We start from the raw sequence: 22,431 nt of genomic DNA on the forward strand, positions 1-22,431 counted from the left end.
AAATTTCATGGATTAAATTCAGCAACACGGCAATGAAAAGAGAAGACGTACCTTTTGGCTCCCCTGCAGCTCGTGAGTGCGCCCTTCAAATCCTGGAATTCCTTTTGAAGGGGAAGGCCTTTAGGAGAGATATAAACTGTTGAATCTGAGGAGAGGCAAATGGGCTTCATTCAACAATTTCATCTCCAAAAGAATTAAATTACTTAAGGGAAAATGGATTCTCATAGGGGTTCAGTGACTGGGTACTCAAGAGGCTGTCCAGGTTCCTATAGTCGGAGTTTGGTTAAAAAAAAAAAAAAAAAAAAAAAAAAAAAAAAAAAAAAAAAAAAAAAAAAAAAAAAAAAAACCTCACAGGTCCTATGAGCCACTTGTTAAGAAGAGGGACTCCCTTGCTATAGACCTTACTATAAATCTGAAGCTGGAGACTCTTACTCATTTGGCCACTTCTTGTAGCCTCAGACATTCAATGCAGGGGTTCAAGACTGAAGCTCTGTACCAAAGCTTACACAATGAACAGGGTCCCTCGGCATGGCCAGGTCCACCTCCTACACTTTCTCCACTTCACCACAGTTGATAATCTCTGAAATTCCAGTTTTAACAAATTACTTGAACCAATAAAAAGTATCAAATAGTCACCATTGTGGGATCTGCTTCTATAGTTACAAGGTTTCTAAATCTTGGTGTTAGAAAGCAAGGCACCAGCATATCTTGAAATTCAATTTAGAGAACAAGATCCAGAAACCCCAACAGGAAAAGCAAACTGAATTGGATGATTGGATGCATTTCCACAGATTGTCACCTGAGCATGACCAGGGTATAGGGAAAAGACATGGAGGCTGACCACATAGAGTAATAAGCCTGCCACCCTGCCACTCCCTGCCCATCGGAATCTTAGTATGCTAACATCCAAATTATGTCATTCCAAGGCTGGGTCAGCTGGAGACGATTTTCCTATCACACATGGATGGGTTCAACCACTCAGTTGATAGAATGTGCCGTAATCTCTGCTTGACTGTATCTACAACACACACACACACACACACACACACACACACACACACACAATTGAATCAGCCCTTAACCATGCGTCCTCCACTTTCTACACTTGTGGAAGGAACAACATAAACAACAGAAAATCTTAAAACTTTTCTCCATGGCCCTGAACTGTAATGAGAAGGTTGCCTTGGGCTGGGCACACAGGAACCTGCACACTCACAAGTGCACACACTCCCACACAATCTACCACACTGGCAAACGTTGTCACTGGCTTGGTTCTACTGCTAACAGATCGACCATATGGTGGAGGCTGTGAACTATACCTAAAGCAGAAAAGCTGTGGATGCATGAGTTTTCCATTCTGGGATATGATTACGGGTATGACATGCATTTATATGATGAGAGAGCTCTGGCCTCCAACACTGTCACAACCTAGCTACAGTCAGAAAGCCAAAGCAGTACGGATACAGCACAAGGGAGCAGATGAGAATAAATAAGACTTTACAGCTTTGCTAGGTATAATTGATATATAAAAACCATATTTAGGGCAGCCCTGGTGGCGCAGCGGTTTAGCGCCGCCTGCAGCCCAGGGCATGATCCTGGAGACCCTGGATCGAGTCCCACATCAGGCTCTCTGCGTGGAGCCTGCTTCTCCCTCTCCCTGTGTCTCTGCCTCTCTCTGTCTCTGTGTCTCTCTCATGAATAAATAAATAAAATCTTTTAAAAAAACATATTTAAGGTACACCATTTGATGAGTTCAGACATAGGCATATGTGGAGGACATCCTCACCACTATCGGGTTGGTAAAAATATTCATCACTTCCCAAAGCTTCTTCCTGTGGTTCTGATCTATCTATATCTATAAGTATAAGTTCTTATACTTATCATGAGATAGATCTACCCTCTTAACAAAATGTTCTTTTTTTCCCCAGCTTTACTGAGGTATAACTGATACATAAGATCGTGTAATTTTAGGGAGTACAACCTGATGATTGGACATATGTATATATTGCAAAGTGATTCCCATAGGAAAGTGAGTTACCATGGTCATCACCTCACACAGCTGGATTTTTTAGTGTGTGTGGTGGGAACTTTTACGATTACTCTCTTAGCAACTTTCCAGTATTTAATACAGTATTGTTAATTATAGTCACCACCCTGTGCATTAAGTCTCAGATGTATTCATCTTACAAGTGAGAATTCGTACTCCTTAACCACCTTCATCCATTTCCCTCACCTCCTGACCCTGGAAACCAACTAACAATCTACTGTTTCTATGAGTTTGGGTTTCTTTTTTAGATTCTACATAAAATGAGATCATTCAATATTTGTCTTTTTCTGAGTTATTTCACTTAGCATAATTCCCTCAAAGTCTATCCATGCCGTATAAATGGCAGGATTTCCTTCCTTTTTTATGGCAAACCAATATTCCATTGTGTGTATGTGTGTGTGTGTGTGTGTGTGTGTGTGTGCATATACAGATACAGATACATATAATCTGTTCATCTGTTGACAGACACTTGTGTCATTTCTCTATCTTGGCTACTGTAAATAATGTAATAAAATGGGAACACGGGTATCTCTTCGAGAAAGTGATTTCAATTCCTTCAGACACTCCAGAAGTGAGATGGCTGGATTGTATCACAGTTCTGCTTTAACGATTTTGAGGACCCTCCATACTGCTTTCTATAGTGGCTGCATCAACTCACATTCTCACTACCAATACACAACTGTTCCCTTTTCTCCACATCCTCACTGGCATTTGTTATCTCTTCTCTTTTTGACAATAACCATTCTAACAAGTGTGCAGTGATACCCCATTGTGGGTTTGATGTGGATTTCCCTTATGATTAATGATACTTTTTTTTTTTTTTTGCTACTGAGTTGTATGAATTTCTTATACTCGGTGTTTTTCAAAAGTTTGTATCTAAATTCTAGTTAGTTAACATACAGTGTAATATTAGTTTCTGGTATACAGTTCAGTGATTCAGCACTTGCATATAATGTCCAGTGCTTAGCACAACAGGTGCACTCCTTAATCCCTATAAACTATTTCCCCCTTCTTCCTCTCACCCCTCTGGGAACCATCTGTTTGTTCTCTGTAATTAAGAGTCTGTTTCTTGGTTTGTCTCTCTCTCTTTTTCTTCCCCCTTTGCTCCTTTGTTTTCTTTCTTAAATTCCACATATGAGTGAAATCCATTACTTATATATTGGATATTGACTCCTTATCAGATATTTGATTTGTGAACATATTTTCCTATTCTGTAAGTTGTCTTTCATTTTGTCAATCATTTCTTTTGCTGTGCAAGAAGATTTTAGTTGCTGTAATCCCAGTTGCTGATTATTGCTTTTGTTGGTTATGCTTTTAGTGTCAGAGCCAGAAAATCATTGCCAAGACTCATGTGAAGGAACTTTTTTCCCCTATGTTTTCTTCTAGGGGTATTATGGCTTCAGGTTTTACATGTAAACCTTTCATCTGATTCAGGTTAATTTTTGTAACTGGTGTAATGTAGAAGTCCGTTCCATTCTTTTGCACGTGGCTGTCCAGTTTTTCCACACCGTTTATCGAAGAGGTCGTATTTTCCTAATGATATATTCTTCATCACTATCAGAAGCCCAATGGTCAGCTCCAAAGTGTCCCCCCATGATCCCCAGGAGGTGAGACTTGAGTAAGCCTCCCAGAAAGCATCTCACAATCCTGGGGAAGCTCTATGGTTGACTTTGAGTTTTCTTTTTCCCTTTGGAAAAACTATAGGCTTAGGGAGGCCCTCTTAGTGTGAGTCTATGCTGGCCTGAGGAGGAACTATGCACTTCAGGTTCTAGGATTTTTACAACAGTGTCTTGTCTACAGAGAGAGAAGTTTGTCTTCTAGAGAGAGGCTGAAGTTGGGAATACCAATGGCACCATCTTGATGACATCACTTCCCTGAAGTAAATGTGGTCCCTGACTGAAATAGTCTTATCTGGAGTATTTCATGCCACATCCTTGCACAAAATCCATTCCTTGAATTCGCCAAATCCTGTCATGATTGAAGAGAATCTCCTCTTTTGTCACAGAGATCCATCTTTGTTCTGCCTCTCCAGGATCTTTGTAGCACATGAAGATGGAGAGGATCTGATTTACACACACTCCTCTCTTTGCTGTTCTCACAATATCTGGGGACTTTTTTGGTTGTCACAGTTTGGGGAGGAAACCACTGGCATCTAGTGTGTAGAAGCCAAGAATGCTGCTAAACAGCACACAATGCACAGGACAGCCTCCCCACAGCAAAGAATGAGCCAAAATGCCAAAAGCATTGATAATGTGGAGGTTGAAAAATTCTAGTATAATTCATCTTTGGGCCACTTCTAAATCTCTACTAAGAAAAGAGCCTTAAGGAGTAAAGGAAGAGAGAGAATGAAGGTCTCTGTCCTTTTATTCTGTATGAGTTACTGTATTAGTTTCCTATTGCTACCATAGCAAATGCTCACAATTTAGTGGTTTAAAACAACCCATGCTTATTTTCTTATAGTTTGGGAGATCAGAAGTCCAAAATGAGTATCATTGGGCTACATTCAAGGGTGGCATTCCTTCTGGAGACTTCTGGGGAAAATCCATGTCCTTACTCTAGAAGCTGACCACAATCCTAGACCAGGGCCCCTTTTCATCTTTGAGGCCAGCAACGACTGGTCAGATTGTTCTCATGATGTTCTCTGATGTTCTCTAATGTTCTCATGATGTTCTGACTCTTCCATCTCCCTCTTCCACCTTTGAGCACCCTTGTGATTACACTAGGCCCACTAAGAAAATCCAGTATAATCTTATTTTAAAGTCAGCTGATTTTCAACTCTGTATGTTAAATTAATTCCCTCTTGTCCAGTAATTTAACATATCCATATTCATATTCTACAGATTGTGGCATGGGCATCTTTGAGGGTGGGGTCATTCTGCTGCTGACTGCAGTTACTAATTTGTAAGAAACCCAAGCTCAAAAGGAGCAAATCACAGAATATAATAGAAGCCTCTGGATATTCATGGCACTAAGCTAGGAAATTTCTATTTCAATTTTGTTCTTAATAGTAGCCATACCATGCCTGATCTCCCAAAAATTAAGTGGAAGATAATAAGTGAAATTGGTCCAATGTCAAAAAACTCTAGACTATCAGCAGTGAGCTCCATAATTTTTCAGTTTCTCAAAATGCCTCTCCACTTACAGCCTTCTTTCTCACATCTTTCTGAGTACCCCATGCTTCTTTAAAGATGAACTATTTCCTGCTTCAGTGTTCCTTTTCATCATGTTCCTTCTGCTAGCATGGCCATGTCTGCCTTCAGCATTTAAGATATCCTTCAAACCCCATCTAGTCATCCACCAGGTCCTTTTCTCCATTATCCTGTTCTCCCCAAACCAATACCAATTCTTCTTTAAGTTTCTTATAATTATCTGTCATCTATCATATTAGAATGTAAATGTCTAAAGGGAAATGACAGGGCCATGCATAGTTTTCATGAACAAATATTTGTTACAGTAAGCTAAATGGAATGTTTAAAATTTATTTTATTGTGGTTATATATATATACATATTATATATAATATGCATATAATATTTATCATTGCAACCATTTAAAAGTGCACAGTTCAGTAGCATTACAGTAGTTACATTCTCTTTTTTTTTTAATTTATTTTTTATTGGTGTACAATTTACTAACATACAGAATAACCCCCAGTGCCCGTCACCCATTCACTCCCACCCCCCACCCTCCTCCCCTTCTACCACCCCTAGTTCGTTTCCCAGAGTTAGCAGTCTTTACGTTCTGTCTCCCTTTCTGATATTTCCCACACATTTCTTCTCCCTTCCCTTATATTCCCTTTCACTATTATTTATATTCCCCAAATGAATGAGAACATATAATGTTTGTCCTTCTCCGACTGACTTACTTCACTCAGCATAATCCCCTCCAGTTCCATCCACGTTGAAGCAAATGGTGGGTATTTGTCATTTCTAATAGCTGAGTAATATTCCATTGTATACATAAACCACATCTTCTTTATCCACTCATCTTTCGATGGACACCGAGGCTCCTTCCACAGTTTGGCTATCGTGGCCATTGCTGCTATAAACATCGGGGTGCAGGTGTCCCGGTGTTTCATTGCATCTGTATCTTTGGGGTAAAACCCCAACAGTGCAATTGCTGGGTCGTAGGGCAGGTCTATTTTTAACTGTTTGAGGAACCTCCACACAGTTTTCCAGAGTGGCTGCACCAGTTCACATTCCCACCAACAGTGTAAGAGGGTTCTCTTTTCTCCACATCCTCTCCAACATTTGTGGTTTCCTGCCTTGTTAATTTGCCCCATTCTCACTGGTGTGAGGTGGGATCTCATTGTGGTTTTGATTTGTATTTCCCTGATGGCAAGTGATGCAGAGCATTTTCTCATATGCATGTTGGCCATGTCTATGTCTTCCTCTGTGAGATTTCTCTTCTTGTCTTTTGCCCATTTCATGATTGGATTGTTTGTTTCTTTGGTGTTGAGTTTGATAAGTTCTTTATAGATCTTGGAAACTAGCCCTTTATCTGATATGTCATTTGCAAATATCTTCTCCCATTCTGTAGGTTGTCTTTTAGTTTTGTTGACTGTATCCTTTGCTGTGCAAAAGCTTCTTATCTTGAAGTCCCAATAGTTCATTTTTGCTTTTGTTTCTTTTGCCTTTGTGGATGTATCTTGCAAGAAGTTACTGTGGCCGAGTTCAAAAAGGGTGTTGCCTGTGTTCTTCTCTAGGATTTTGATGGAATCTTGTCTCACATTTAGATCTTTCATCCATTTTGAGTTTATCTTTGTGTATGGTGAAAGAGACTGGTCGAGTTTCATTCTTCTGCATGTGGATGTCCAATTTTCCCAGCACCATTTATTGAAGAGACTGTCTTTCTTCCAATGGATAGTCTTTCCTCCTTTATCGAATATTAGTTGACCATAAAGTTCAGGGTCCACTTCTGGGTTCTCTATTCTGTTCCACTGATCTATGTGTCTGTTTTTGTGCCAGTACCACACTGTCTTGATGACCACAGCTTTGTAGTACAACCTGAAATCTGGCATTGTGATGCCCCCAGATATGGTTTTCTTTTTTAAAATTCCCCTGGCTATTCGGGGTCTTTTCTGATTCCACACAAATCTTAAAATAATTTGTTAGGCAATCTAGGAGAAATGGACGCATTCCTGGAAAGCCACAAACTACCAAAACTGGAACAGGAAGAAATAGAAAACCTGAACAGGCCAATAACCAGGGAGGAAATTGAAGCAGTCATCAAAAACCTCCCAAGACACAAGAGTCCAGGGCCAGATGGCTTCCCAGGGGAATTTTATCAAACGTTTAAAGAAGAAACCATACCTATTCTCCTAAAGCTGTTTGGAAAGATAGAAAGAGATGGAGTACTTCCAAATTCGTTCTATGAGGCCAGCATCACCTTAATTCCAAAACCAGACAAAGACCCCACCAAAAAGGAGAATTACAGACCAATATCCCTGATGAACATGGATGCAAAAATTCTCAACAAGATACTGGCCAGTAGGATCCAACAGTACATTAAGAAAATTATTCACCATGACCAAGTAGGATTTATCCCTGGGACACAAGGCTGGTTCAACACCCGTAAAACAATCAATGTGATTCATCATATCAACAAGAGAAAAACCAAGAACCATATGCTCCTCTCATTGGATGCAGAGAAAGCATTTGACAAAATAAAGCATCCATTCCTGATCAAAACTCTTCAGAGTGTAGGGATAGAGGGAACATTCCTCGACATCTTAAAAGCCATCTATGAAAAGCCCACAGCAAATATCATTCTCAATGGGGAAGCACTGGGAGCCTTTCCCCTAAGATCAGGAACAAGACAGGGATGTCCACTCTCACCACTGCTGTTCAACATAGTACTGGAAGTCCTAGCCTCAGCAATCAGACAACAAAAAGACATTAAAGGCATTCAAATTGGCAAAGAAGAAGTCAAACTCTCCCTCTTCGCCGATGACATGATACTCTATGCAGAAAACCCAAAAGTCTCCACCCCAAGATTGCTAGAACTCATATAGCAATTCGGTACCGTGGCAGGATACAAAATCAATGCCCAGAAGTCAGTGGCATTTCTATACACTAACAATGAGACTGAAGAAAGAGAAATTAAGGAGTCAATCCCATTTACAATTGCACCCAAAAGCATAAGATACCTAGGAATAAACCTCACCAAAGAGGTAAAGGATCTATACCCTAAAAACTATGGAACACTTCTGAAAGAAATTGAGGAAGACACAAAGAGATGGAAAAATATTCCATGCTCATGGATTGGCAGAATTAATATTGTGAAAATGTCAATGTTACCCAGGGCAATTTACACGTTTAATGCAATCCCTATCAAAATACCATGGACTTTCTTCAGAGAGTTAGAACAAATTATTTTAAGTAGTTACATTCTCAATGCTGTGCTCCCATCACCACTATTTCCAAAACTCCATCATCCTCAACATCAGGAACTCTGTACTCATTAAATGATCACTACTCTTTCTTCCTCACAGTTTTTAGTAACCTCATTCTGCTTTCTGCATCTATGAACTTTCCTATTCTACAAACCTCAAGTAAGTGAAATCATGTAACATTTATCTTTCTGTGTTTGGTTCACTTACCACAAAGTTTTCAAGGTTCATCCATGTTGTAGCACATAGCAAAATGTCATTGTTTTTCTTGACCCAATAGTGTTATATATTGTGTGTATACCACATTCTGTTTATCTATTCAACTGTTGCTGGAGATTAGGGATTTTTTCATCTTGTGTCTGTTGTGAATATTGCTGCAGTGAACATGGCTGTACAGGTATTTGTTCAAGTCCCTGCTTTCGATGTTTTGGGGGTATATAACTCACAGTTTATCACCAAGTCAACATGGTAGCTCTGTGTGTAACTTTTTGAGGATTGCCCAGCTGTTTTCCACAGTTGCTACATCATTTTACAAATGAAAGCAAAAATAGATTTTTTCTAATTGGCACATTCATTCTACAGCCAAAGCATTTGCTCTGTTGTGCAATTTACAACCTTCTTAGAACCAGGGAAATAGGTCATTTATTCTAACTTCCTGTTCTCAAAGAGGATAAGTAGCAAATACACCTCTGAAAATGTTAAAATTTTTACAGTTCATAGGTACTGGTAATAATATGGAGATATCTACAGGAATCTTAAGGGGGCTAAAGTAGATATAAATCTAGATAAAGTATAGATTTAGTAAACTATATAATATATGAATGACATGTAAAATATCATAAACATATGAAAAGATTCTTAACAAATAAACATTGACAAAATATGATTATTGGATGTATATTTTGAGAAAGATCTTATTGAAAGCCATAAGACTTTATTTATTTTTATAATATATCTGGAACTAGTTTTAACAAACTAAAAAATGTACAGTGTTAAACATTCCATACATTTTTTTCAATTAGGTCAATTTATAGTTTTTCTTTACAAAATGAGGTGTTTCTTTTTTTTTTTTTTTCATTCCAAACTAATTCAGAGCACAGGAGGACAAAGCTCCCATTCAGTAGAATCTCATTGTTGGCAGAATTAATTTTTGCTACATCTGTCATACTTTGTTAAATAAGGAACCAGGATGTTTTAATTAAATGATATTATCATGGATTTTTTTTTTAATGTGCACCTTCTGACTTAAAAACATTCTAATATGGAATATAATTTAAAAATTAAAACAATGGTATCTCAGCTCTTCAAAAATAAATTAAAACCCTAGAAATATAATGTCTAGATCAACAATTATATGCCATTGTCATTGAGGTGTTTTAAAAATTATGTTTTATTTTATCTTCAGAGGTTAGAGTAAGAGAATTTACTCAATATGTCTAAGAAATTGGAATGTATTGAGTTGAGAATGTCACAGGACTAATTTACTCTAAAGCCAGCAGCAGCACTTACCTTGCATAAGAAGAACCATCATAGCTGCTTAAGCTTCTATAAAGAGTGTTGATGGTTGTGCACCTCCACCACTTCCAGCTGTGATAACTGGTGACTTTTGCATCCAGACTTAATCTTGTCCTGGTGCTAAATCAATCCTGACCAGAGCGAGAGGCTGTTCAGGCAACATTAGTTCACCATGTGGAAGAGTCTGAATTATTCTGCCATCAGCCTTGTACTTGAATCACTAAGGATGAGCCCTGGGAGTCCATGCACAGTCAAGGGACTCCACATTCCCCTATCCCTGCCAACCACTCAGTTTCCTTAAAAGCATTTCTGTGGCCCACGATGACTGGATACTTGCCCCAATTTCCTAGATTAAACTTTTTTGCTTGTGATTGAAAAGAAATAGGTGGATGGAAAGGTATACAAACTGCTCTCACTAGTTTGTATATTCCTTTCAGTCATGGTAATTTCATTTTTCTCAATGGACCCTTCTGTTTATGACTCTATAAACTTTAAAATGAAAATAATACCTTCATGTAAAGCCAAAGAGAATGGCTTCAACTGACTTGTATTGTGTCCTAACCAGGTAAGCTTATCTCTTCAGAACAATGTTCAAAAGGGGGCTGAATTATTCAAGATGCTCTTTTTTCCCCTAAGATTCATTTATTTATTTGAAAGAGAGAGAGAATCTCAAGCAGACTCCCAACAGAGGTTGGAGCCCAACTCCGGGCTCAATCTTAAAACCCTGAGATCATGACCTGAGCAGAAATCAAGAGTCAGACGCTTAGCCAACTGAGCCACACAGGTGTCTCCTTTTACCCAGTCTTATCCACTGCACTTGTTAGCCTCATTTTGTACCTCACCCCTTTGCATTCTCTGCATTGTGTTCTTGGGGACACAGTTATGACTTCATTCTCCATGCTACCTTGCTCTCTTACTTCCTATTAAGTTCTGCCAATGGGATGCACCAGAAGGAGACTAAGTGGTGGCAGGAGACCAAGGTCAGGGTGTCTGGTTCCCAGCTCTCTCCCTATTCTGGAATCTGGTTCTGGAGGTGGCTGCATCTGTGGGACTAAAGGACTTCCTAGAGAGAACTTCTCCATGGTCCCAGCTTTTACCTCTTAATGGATGGAGAAGTCCTAGTTTCCCCAGTCACTAGACACTGAATGCCTCAGCATCCCCCTATGGATTTCCTAAACCCTGAACATACCTTTGTAAATCGTACCTTCATGACATTATCTTCAGAATCTGATCTCCATGGGTCCTAGACCTCTTGTCAGAATTCTGATTGATAAATCCAACAGGTCTTCCCTGGAGTGGCAAATTTGGACTGAGAAACTCAGGTTAGATCTCTAAGGTCTTATATCTATAGTGATAGAAAACAAAAGGAGTCGGTGGGAAAGTTTGAAATGTAATACCCAGATCATATCCAATGTGAGGGCACCAGACTGTGACAGCACACAGAATACTTATTTTCATCCTGTGAAAAGCCCAGCCAACCGATATGGAGAAAAAAGACAGTGCATTCATGGAATACATTTCACCTCTCTTCAACCTGGTATGTCATGCTCTGAATCTGTTAACTCTGACAAGTCTCAAATGTTCAGATGTGCCAACCTCACTTGTCAACAATTTTGAACTACCTGTAACTATAACCCTTTCAAAAGCCCTTTCAATAAGACACTCACAGTCCTTCTCCATGTTTAAAAATCTGTTGTTTATCTTGCCTAAGTAGGTCCTGCATGGTGAGTGATATTAAATTTTACCCCCCATGACTTGGTAATTTTAAGCATTTGACAGATGGCTAATGCGGATTTGCCTTCCTCTCTCTGCAGAGCTCCTCACCAGGTGCCAGCTCAAGTAATAAAAAGAAATGAAATGATTTTTCATTAATGTTAGTAATTTGAATCATAATTTTGTTTTCTTTCCATTTACAGAAGCAGCATGGCGAAACAAAATCAATGTCCTCTAGGAAAAATATCACTACAATTGGAATTTAAAATGTATTCTCAAATTTGCTGTGTTAATAAACTGCTTCATGGTTACTGTGGCCTGATTCTTTGGAAGGAATTATTAAGTGATGTGAACTTACCTCTGTTCCTTGGTGACACCATCAATACCTTGTCTGTCACTGATAGTGTTGAGTAAACATTGTTCATGTGATCAATAAGGGCCAACAAGTGAATGTACATTTGTAAGGAATGTTCCCTGGAAGGGGTGTGTGTGCATGTAGGTGTGTCTGTGTGTGTGTGTGTGTGTGTGTGTGCAGACATTTGTATGTTCATGTCAAAGTTTTACCAGTGCACATTTCTTTCTGCCATGGATAACTGGCACAGGATATTTCACTACAAAAATATTTCTTGATCCCAGGGCACTTCACTGGCACTTCACTCCAGATCAGTTCAGATTATACAGAATTGTAAAAAGAAAGAAAGAAAGAATAAAGAAAATCTTTCAGTGGATTCAGACAATAGACCTAAATGGAAAGGGGTATCCTGTATGTTCCCAGGTAGTTCTTCCAACTCCAGTTACCTGAGAAATGCCAGCCTGGCGACCTTACTCCCCATTGCCACCCACCAGCCCAGCCTCTCATAAACTAGAGTCAGAATCACGGGGAAAACTTTTACAAAGGAATGGGAATGTTATTTTAAGGGGGTGGAGAGTAAGATATTCCATATAGGCAATCAGGTTTCTTCTCATTGTGACTATTACCACAATGAATTGATAACACTTTATCTCAAATCAAATGAACTGGGTGTTTTACTTAGCCGTACATCTTTAATACAGTTATATGAATGTCTATTAATTTTCTCACACTGAAAATATCTCAAATAAGGTGGATTCATGAGTGAACAATTAGCATAGATTAGAATTATACCCACTACTCATTTTCTTGGTAGCTATGGCTTCTTGGTATTCCTGGATAATTCAGAGCAAGAAAAAGACCTGCTTGATCAAAATACACTTAAAATGTGATCACTAAGAACACCTGGGTGGCTCAGGTCATGATCCCAGGATCCTGGGATGGAGCCCTGCATTGGGGTCCCTGATCAGCGGAGAACCTGTTTTTCTGTCTTGGTCCCTCCCCTGATTGTTCTCTCTCTCTCTCTCTCTCTCTCTCAGTCTCTCTCTTATGCTTTCTCAAAATAAATACATAAAATCTTTTTAAAAATGTGATAATGATGTGTAATTCACCAGCCTCAGGACACAGCCTGACAACCTTGTGTAGATCCCTTCCCAAACCTATCATTCCACTAACATTGGACATGGAGAACAAGAGAGACATATCCCTGATGCTGGCCTGTTCTGAGCCTCTTGCCCTCAGAATTTTCCATAGTGAACAAACCGTCATGGTGATCTGAGGTTGTCAATTGAACTAAAGTCCATGTACTAGCATTATTTTGTTCCTATTAAAAGAATAAGGGAGACAGCAGATGCCTTTTAAATAAATTAGTTGGGGCATCAGAAAGAGCAAAAGGAGCAACAGGAAAGTCAATTACAATATCACTCAAAGTCTTTCTGATTTTAGAAGCAAGTGTAACATTTTCTGCCTTCACTGGATTTTCTCTAACTTAGTTTAATGTCAAGCCCTTATATGATTATTGATACTCCTGAACAAACAAGATTTGAGTGATATACTCTTCTCTGCCTTTAAGTGCCTGTAATACAAGTACAGTTCATTCTTGCCTTGCCCCCCTCTGCTGGCATTTTGCACCCTTACTACACTTTGATTTACTCATATGTTTTATATGTTTCCTGAAGATATTCTTCAGGAAAAGGGATTGTTTCTTTTCTTTCTACTGACTTCAAACAGCAAAATGATGGACAAGGTGAGATCCCAATAGTTGTTGTAATATTAAAAAATATTTAAACAAATTAATAATGACCTATCTTGATTCCAAAAGAGAGCCTGGCTTGTGTCCTCCTATCTCTGATTAAGTCTGGAGTTGAGTCAAAATTGGGGTGTTATGTGGCCCATTCCAGGTTGCCCCCATCCCAAGTAATAGAAAGGTACAATTGATGACTAATGCAAAGAAACTTGGAAAATCACCTAACTCAACTCTTTCATTTAACAAGTGAGAAAATGGCACAGAGATATGAAGTGACTGATTCAAGGCACAGTGATCCTTCTCACCGAGTGGGTTAGGGACAGAGCTTAGGCATATCCTAGCACAGGATGAGCTGGAGAAGGAGGAAAGAGAAGCATAGGCCAGTTTTAGCACCAGCTATCCTTCCACAGCATGTTCAGTGCAGTCTGTTGTTCACAGAGCATTACTCTCTCATTTCTCAAGATCATACTTATTAGCTACAAATTTAAAAACATGGAAAAGCCTATGGCACACATTGTTACTGCCTACTCACTGGCCCCTGGTTTTGTTCAGACAGCTATTAGGGGTCAGTGATTTTGACAACCAGTGGCTTTCAAATTTAAGTCTAAATCAGAATCAACACAAACAAGTTGCTAAAACACAAACTGTTAGGGGTGCCTGGGTGGTGCAGTCATTTGAGCAACCAACTCTTGGTTTTGGCTCAGGTCATGATTTCAGGGTTGTGGGATTAAGCCCCATTTCAGGCTCTATGCTCAGCATGGAATCTACTTGAGATTCTCAAGAAGATTATTACTGAGTAAATAATAAACATAATAGATTAATTTTAAGATGATAGAAAAATAAAAGGGAAACAAATTAGAAAAGATGAAGTTGATGGTGCAGTTTACAGAGTTAAACATGGTGGTCTGTGCATATCATACCAAGAGGGTGAGATATGGCTAAAAGGAGGAGAGAGAAGTCAGCAAGAAGTTATCTGAGGAGGAGCGTGCCAGGCAGAGGGAATGGTAAGAGCAAAGGCTTTGCTATGGACTGAACGTGTACCCCCCCAAATCCATATGTTGAAGCCGTAACTCCCAATGTGAATGTATTTGGAGGTGCGTCCTTGGAAAGGTAATCAGGTTTCAATGAAATGAGGTCATGAGAGAGGAGCTCCCGTGATGAAAATAGTGTCCTTATAAGAACATGAAGAGATCAGGGCTCTTTCTGTCTCCACCATGTGAGGACACAATAAAAAGGTAGCCATTTGCAAGCCAAGAGGAGAGCCCTCAGCAGAGCTCAGCCATGCTGGTACCTTGATCCCAGATTTTCAGCCTCCAGAACTCAAAAAATGAGTATTTGTGTTTAAGCCACTCAGGCTGTGGGAGCTTGTTATAGCATTGACTGAGACAAGCCCTTGGACTACAGTTTGCCTGGAACATCAGAGAAGCAACAAAGAAACAGGTATGGTGGCATAAAGGTGTGGAACACCTGGAGAGGTTATTTGTAAACACTGGACAGATGGAGTTAAAAAGAGATTTGGGGGGATCCCTGGGTGGCGCAGCGGTTTGGTGCCTGCCTTTGGCCCAGGGCGCGATCCTGGAGACCCGGAATCGAATCCCACGTTGGGCTCCCAGTGTATGGAGCCTGCTTCTCCCTCGGCCTATGTCTCTGCCTCTCTCTCTCTCTCTCTGTGACTATCATAAATAAATTTTAAAAAATTAAAAAAAAAAAAAAGAGATTTGGCATGAAGGATATGGTGCTCTATTTGTAATAGAAACTCCCAAGGCTCTTCCAGCTCCCCTTTCTCTCCATACTTTAGCTGTAGCTGTACTCTCCATGATTTTCAAAATTGATTCCCCTGAAAGTGCAAAGTGGACAACTTCTAAAAGGTATATTAATAATTATTAATGCCCCTGTTCTCACAACAAATTTTAAAGTTTCTCCTAAGCCCATAACTTGCCTGTTGAACTGTGGTAAATGGGTGGAAAGAGGAGTTTGCTTTTTAAGACCAGACTCCTTTACAAAAGCACCTTTGCCCATAGGAAGAGTGAGTATCAGACTCACCCTAGAGCATGTTGGAGTCCATCTTCTCCATTACTCCAAACCTTCCTTTTGATTTCCTGAGCCTGGCTTGGACCTTGGCATTCCGTTTGAATCCCTTCTTCCACCTGGAACATTTGTGTTGTATCTGTAACGCTGGCACTGAAATAAAGACCACGCGGTTAAAGAAAAAAACAAACAAAAAAAAACCCCAAAAAACCCCAAAAACAAAAACAAAACTTTTTTTTTTTTTTTAAACTATAAAACCTCCGCGGCCCGCGAGGCTGGAGTTCATCGGGAACCACGAGTGGGCGGTGGGGCGGGGCCCAGCCTGGCCCGGCCTCCCGGGTCTGCTCGGGCGCCCCCAGCAGAGCAGAGCAGTTAGCGGGCTCCGAGGGCGGGAGCCTCCCCAGGAGTTTCCAGGTCGCCGGCACATTCGTACCTAAGACGGTTTCTCTTTGTAAGGGTCTCTGGGGTAACCTGAAATGTCAACAGAAAAGCAGCTGGGCCCTCCTGGCGCTCGCCGTCCGGGGCCTCGGGGCCGGGCTAGCAGGTGGCCTTGGAGTGTCCGAAGATGCGGCGGGGGCAGCGCTTGACGTGGGAGGAGCACCGGGCCGCCAGCGGGAAGCGCTGTTCATCTCAAAATCCTCACAGTCCTGATAGATTGATTCATCCAAGTGAGTTTACCTGTATGTCACTGTGTGTTAGCTTTCAAGTCAAATAGCTACCTGCATGAGGCTCTGAACTGAACGCTGGGTTTCTGTGTAGCAGCTGTTGAGGAGCACTGGAGTAGGAGTCAGAGACCAGGACATTCATAACGATTCTGCCATCAGTTACGCAGGTGATATGAGAACAATTACTTGAGCTCTCCAGGGTCCAGTTTGCTCAGCTCTAAAATGAATATGAATATATAAACGATGATGCTGGATTGCATCATCCTGCAAGGCCTCTTCCAGCTCTAATATTCTTTCTCTTCCAGTGATTCTGCTAGGGCTGTAATGTAGCAATCAGCAGCAGCTAAGTCAGCAATATACTGTTATAGGTCCACTGAAATAACTTCACATGCTTTGGCTTGACTGTGTGTAGCTGGGAAAGGCTAGAGGCTGATATATCACAAGTCTGAGAAATACAGTTACAACGTCAAGAAGACTTCAGATGCAATTTAAAAGCTAAGTCAGAAATGAGGGAAGACATTCCAGAGAACAGTGCAAACGCTAGCAAAAAAAACCCACACTGTGCTGAAATGTGGTAATGACTATTGATCCTGAGTTAGATTTTCAAGTCACTATTGCACCTGTAGATTTTAGTCAATATTACCATATTTTAAAGAGTATACAAAGAATTCCTCAGCTGTTACATTTCCTTGCACTCACACATAACATACGTGTGTTGTACCCATTGTTACTAGCCTTTCTTTGGACCATTTGAGCAAGTTACAGTCCTGATGTCTCATTATTCTCATAACAGAACCATACAAGTTAGGACATCATCAATGACATGACTTCATCTTCCAATCCTTAGGCGCCATTCAAATTTCACCAAGGTTCCAGTAAAATCTCTTTTCTCTTTCAGGATCAGAATTCCAATCAAGAACACAGATCTCATTTTGTTGCTATGCCTCCTGTTAAGTTTTCTCTTAAACTTTCTCCTCGGCTGAGGAAGGGCATTTTATAAAGAAAGTTACTCATGATTTTTTCCCCCCACTTTGGGAAGAATGTTATTGCCTTTCAGTAATGATCATTGTTTTCTTTTTGCCTTCACATTATTTTCTTTTTGTTTTTGTTTTCAGGAGCTTACTCATCTCAGGGCATGCTTAGTGCTGGGGCAGATTGTTTCAGTGCCAGAAAGGGCTGAGGAGTTACATCCCTAATATCCCTGCCTCTGAGGCTGGAGTATTTCATCCTTCATAGCTCACTTCCTGCATCTGTCTGTGTTCTTCTTGAGCCTCACAGCTTTAAAGAATTGGGATCATAAATATTGTCAGATGACCCTGATTCTCAGTCCACCTAAGGTTTCCTCATTACTAGACTCAAGACACATTTTCTTGGTGGGGAAACCACAGAAATAAGACACTTTTCTCCTTGCTTCACATCAGGGGCCCACCATGGTGATACAGCTTACCAGCGGGGAGGTTAACCTCTAACATCTGGTCATGTGCTTTCAACCAGGCTTCTCCACATAGTCTCCTTCTTCTCTCTCTTTTTGCAACTGATATATTCAAGTCAGGGGGGGATAGCCCAAGACTATGTCAATACCCTGCTCCCCATCTAACCACCACCCATCAACTGGGTCCCCTTTGACCACCCTCTCCTGAATCAATTACCACAGTGATGGTAGGCCCATGATGTCTTTCTATTCCAGTACTTTTCTTACCTTTATTATTAGCATTCTACTGTTAGGAAGAGCTTTTCCTTTTCTCAAGTAACGACTGATTCCTTCAGTCAGTCAATACCAGTATAGACTTATAAATTCTAATTTCTACTAAAAAGGCTATTCCATTACTATTATTATCTATTGTGAAGCTCTAACTGTCCTCAATTTGGCCAGTGAAAGTATCTAAGTGGCACTGTAGCATGTTCCTACCCCTTGCTAGGCATTTTTTAATTTTCTGGTACAACAAGATATTCCAAGAGAACTTGGGTATCAACAATTTTTCCAAAGAGTCTTGAGTCCATCAATGTAGAATTTTTATTTAGAAACCAAGTACTATGTACTTACTGTGCTCATTGTTAGAAGAGTGTCAATGTATCTAGGCCTATTCAGTGGACACAGCCAGGAAATCCATGTATGCATGCACATGGATGTACATATATCTAATTCTGCATTTCTATATGTATATAAAGATAAAGATATGGATATACATACAGATATATTTGAACCATTGCTTTATACTGACACATATCCATTCCTTCATGATTCTTTTTAGCTTTGTTTGTAGACATCTTCTCCGACAATGGTAACCTTGGCTTTCACCATCAGTGTCACTATATTGACTTATGTGATCAGTATACTGATTATACTTATTTGGTCAAACCATGCAGATTCCCTACATACCGAGACGCTCTGCACACTCAGGCACACCCCTGATGGACTTTCACACCTGTCAGCATCATCTCCCAACCCAGCACCCCACCCTTGGGCATTTATGGGCATGCTACCTGCAAGCCTCCATGCAGAATGCCTGTTTTTGTCTCATGGCCTCCTGGGCTAGGCTCCTCCATGCTAGCACGGTGCTGCCAGATTCACCATGCTAGAGAGAGTAGGTCCAGTATATCTGGAAATGCGTGTTAACTACAAAAGAACAGAGGTTGTCTTAGGTAAAATTGGATTGTAAGCAAAGCTAATTTTTGACACCATTTAACCCTCTTCCTCTGTTTTCTTATACACTGGCTTCCCTCTCCTTTACCAGCACCATGCGTTCCTTTGCCTTATGCTGCTTTCCATCAGCCCAGATAGCCTCACCCAAGAGCCCTGGCCTGCCTTGCCTTTCTTGCTCATCACCAAATCCTCCCCTGACCCTTTCTTACCCTCAGTTTGATTAATTTTCTTTAGGAGTTGAAAGGAAAATTAGCAAAACAAATAAACAAACAACAACAAAGACCCTACTTTTTAAAAAATAGAAAAAGACTCATAAATACAAAGGACAAATTGTTGGTTACCAAAGGTGTGGGGAGATGCGTGAAGGAGACTAAGAAGTACAAGCTTCCAGTTCTAAAATAAATAACTCACAGGGATGAAAAGTATAGCACAGGAGAAACTGTCAGGGATCTCGTAATAACATTGTATGGTGACAGATGTTAGCTACACTTACTGTGCATAATATATAAAACTGTCAATGCACTACATCTGACACACGAACCTACTATAACATTGTCTGTCAACTCTACTGCAATCTAAAAAAGAGGAAAATTAAATGAATCTGTCATTGGTGGAATTTCAGACAGCACATAAAAATGAAATGCCTTTCATATGGGGGGACAGTTGAGGGTGGTGCAGTCTCTCTTATAGTACCTTAAAAATAGGACTCTACTTTGATTAATTAAGGTAGATACACATGCACCAGTGATTTTCTTTATGATTTTTCAGATTCCATAATGAAAAGCAAAGTCACCTAAAGAACTCTGAGATGTTTTTATTATCAAAGTTTTTGAATAACTGGTTACAGATCAGTTTCTATTTTCTCTGATAGTGAGTAGATCAGTATTTGCAACTAATTTGGACTAATTTGGAAAAGAAATACTGTTAAGTGGCCAAATTAAGCATTAAATAATGATCATTAAAATGATATTTTTAAACTGTAGTAAATGTTTTCCTGTATTGCAGTTTTTTTACTTATAATAAATATTATACCATAATATTTAAATATATTTTCTTAATTATAACCATAGACTCAAATGTTAGTTGGTAGTGCTCTAAATGCTGTACATGCATGGACGTATTTTTCATTTATACTCACATTGAGCTGCTTAGCCACTATACACACTTCTGCTTATTAATATGATGACATATTTAATGATCAAAAACATATTTCAAATAAATGCAGGACTTCTTTTAAATGGTATTTCTCAAATAGTTCACATTTGCATAATATGCATGTAATGTTATTAAAGTCATGTGTTTTGAGGAAACACAATTACTTTCTCATGATGAGCAACCAGTTTTGTACATGGAATGTGAATTTACGCAACCACCACACCTATCTAGCTAGGGAGAGTTTGAATTGTTGTTAAAAATGCTTAACCCTAGGGGTGCCTGGGTAGTGCAGTTGGTTAAGTGCCTGACTCTTGGTTTCAGCTCAGGTCATGATCTCAGGGTCGTGATCTCAGGGTCATGAAATTGAGCCCAGCATCTGGCTTCAGGTTCTGCATTCAATGCAGAATCTGTTTAGGAATCTGCCTCTTCACCCTACTCTCTCCTTCTCTCCCTCTAATATCAATCAATCAATCTTTCAAAATATGCCTAAACCACAGTCCCCATCTTGGCAAGGGATTAAGTATGTTGATATTTTTAGGAGGGAGAATAAATGCTATGTTTTAATTCTAAAATTTTAATGAAATGAGAAGCAGACAAAACAATGAATATTTTGCAAAAAAAAAAAAAATAGAAAAAAATGCCTAGAAGAGAAGAAATTTGTCCTTCTTCCTTTTTTGATATTATGCAAGGAATATCTTAAAATAAAGAAATAAAACCATGGGAAGGATCAAATCGCTCAGGGAGTTGATGAAAAAAGGTACTCCATTAGGAAAAAAAAAAAAAAGGCTGCTTTTATCTCAAAAGACAGGAAAATGAGGTCTTTTTTTTTTAAGATTTTATTTATTTATTCATAAGAGACACACACAGAGAGAGAGGCAGAGACACAGGCAGAGGGAGAAGCAGGCTCCATGCTGGGAGCCCGACATGGGACTCGATCCCGGGTCTCCAGGATCACGCCCCAGGCCAAAGGCAGGCGATAAACTGAGCGCCTGAGCCACCCACGGATCCCGGAAAATGAGGTCTTAAGGGAAAAATTTCTCTGTTGCTGCCATCACCACTTTACTATACAAAATGTGTTAAACAGAGCAGCAGCAGTGGCATCCACTGGCACATCTTAGAAATGCAGATTCTGGGGTATGTGGATGGCTCCGTCAGTTAAGTGAGGGACTCTTGATTTTGGCTCAGGTTATGATGTCAGGGTGGTGAAAATGAGCCCTGCATCAGGCTCCACTCTCTGCACAGAGTCTACCTGAGGGTTTCTCTCCCTCTTTGCCCTTCCCTATGCTCACTGTCTTTCTCAAATAAAATAAATATCTTAAAAAAAAAAAAAAAAGAAATACAGACTCTTGGACCCTACTCTAAGTCTACAGAATAAGACTGAATTTTCAGAAAATCCCCAAGCAATGCTCTGTTTTAGAGTGTTGTAGAGTGCTGACTTTCCCTCACCCAAATAATTTGCCACTAAAGGAATTACCAAGGGAGTGAGTAGGGGTGGCTTATGCCCCCTACTTAAAACTCTTCCATGGAATTATGCTGTACTATAATAAATCCCAAACTTCTTACCATGGCCTCCAAGGGGCTGACAGATGTGGTTCCTGCCTCTCCTCCTACCTCATCCAGAGCAACTGTCTCCTGAGCTCATTTTGCTCTGTTCACACATACTCAGGACCTCACACATATGTTTCTTCTGTATGGAATGGCCTTTCCCTTTCCTCTTCATTTGACTAACTCCTACTCATGCTCCGAGTTCTGCTCAAATTTGCATACTTTGCTCAGAGAAGCACTTTCTAACATCCACACACCATTCATCCTCCATTTCTTGGCAGTTCTCCATTTTTGTTTTTTATCCTTATAGCAACTTGGCTCTCAGTCACTATTGTCTGTGTGGCAGTGTATGCCATCACATATCTGCCCATCTCTTTCACTAAACCATAAGCTCTCTGAGGACAGAAAGAATTACATTTTGTTCAATATTGTATATTTGTTCTGAACTTTTTCATCTCAAATACTTGGATCACTCTTCTGTCTACTTGTTTCCATCCATTTCACAAAAATTACAAAATGTCTTCCTTCAGCCACACTTATTAAAAGGTCACTTGTTACAAGTTCCCTGAAAACAGAACCAAACCCAGTGGTAACAGTTAAGAGATCTGACCTTCATTTGGTTTCTTGTACTGC

The 22,431-nt window shown here is 39.9% G+C and overlaps 1 long non-coding RNA gene across 2 annotated transcripts in view; it reads right to left on the bottom strand.

The window, feature by feature from the left end:
* Positions 1-19,073, bottom strand: part of LOC111095689 — a 35,838-nt gene extending 16,765 nt beyond the window's left edge. Inside the window, exons 1-4 of one of the 2 annotated variants that reach the window (XR_005357514.1) lie at positions 18,939-19,073; positions 15,805-15,942; positions 9,947-10,083; positions 52-145 (exon numbers count right to left, since the gene is read on the bottom strand). This is a non-coding gene — a long non-coding RNA (uncharacterized LOC111095689). The remainder of the gene's footprint in view (positions 1-51; positions 146-9,946; positions 10,084-15,804; positions 15,943-18,938) is intronic. The other variant, XR_005357515.1, reaches the window with a different exon arrangement.
* Positions 19,074-22,431: the final 3,358 nt, after the last annotated feature.

This window comes from Canis lupus, chromosome 4, assembly GCF_011100685.1.
Source record: "Canis lupus familiaris isolate Mischka breed German Shepherd chromosome 4, alternate assembly UU_Cfam_GSD_1.0, whole genome shotgun sequence".
In the NCBI taxonomy this organism is placed as follows: Eukaryota; Metazoa; Chordata; class Mammalia; order Carnivora; family Canidae; genus Canis; species Canis lupus.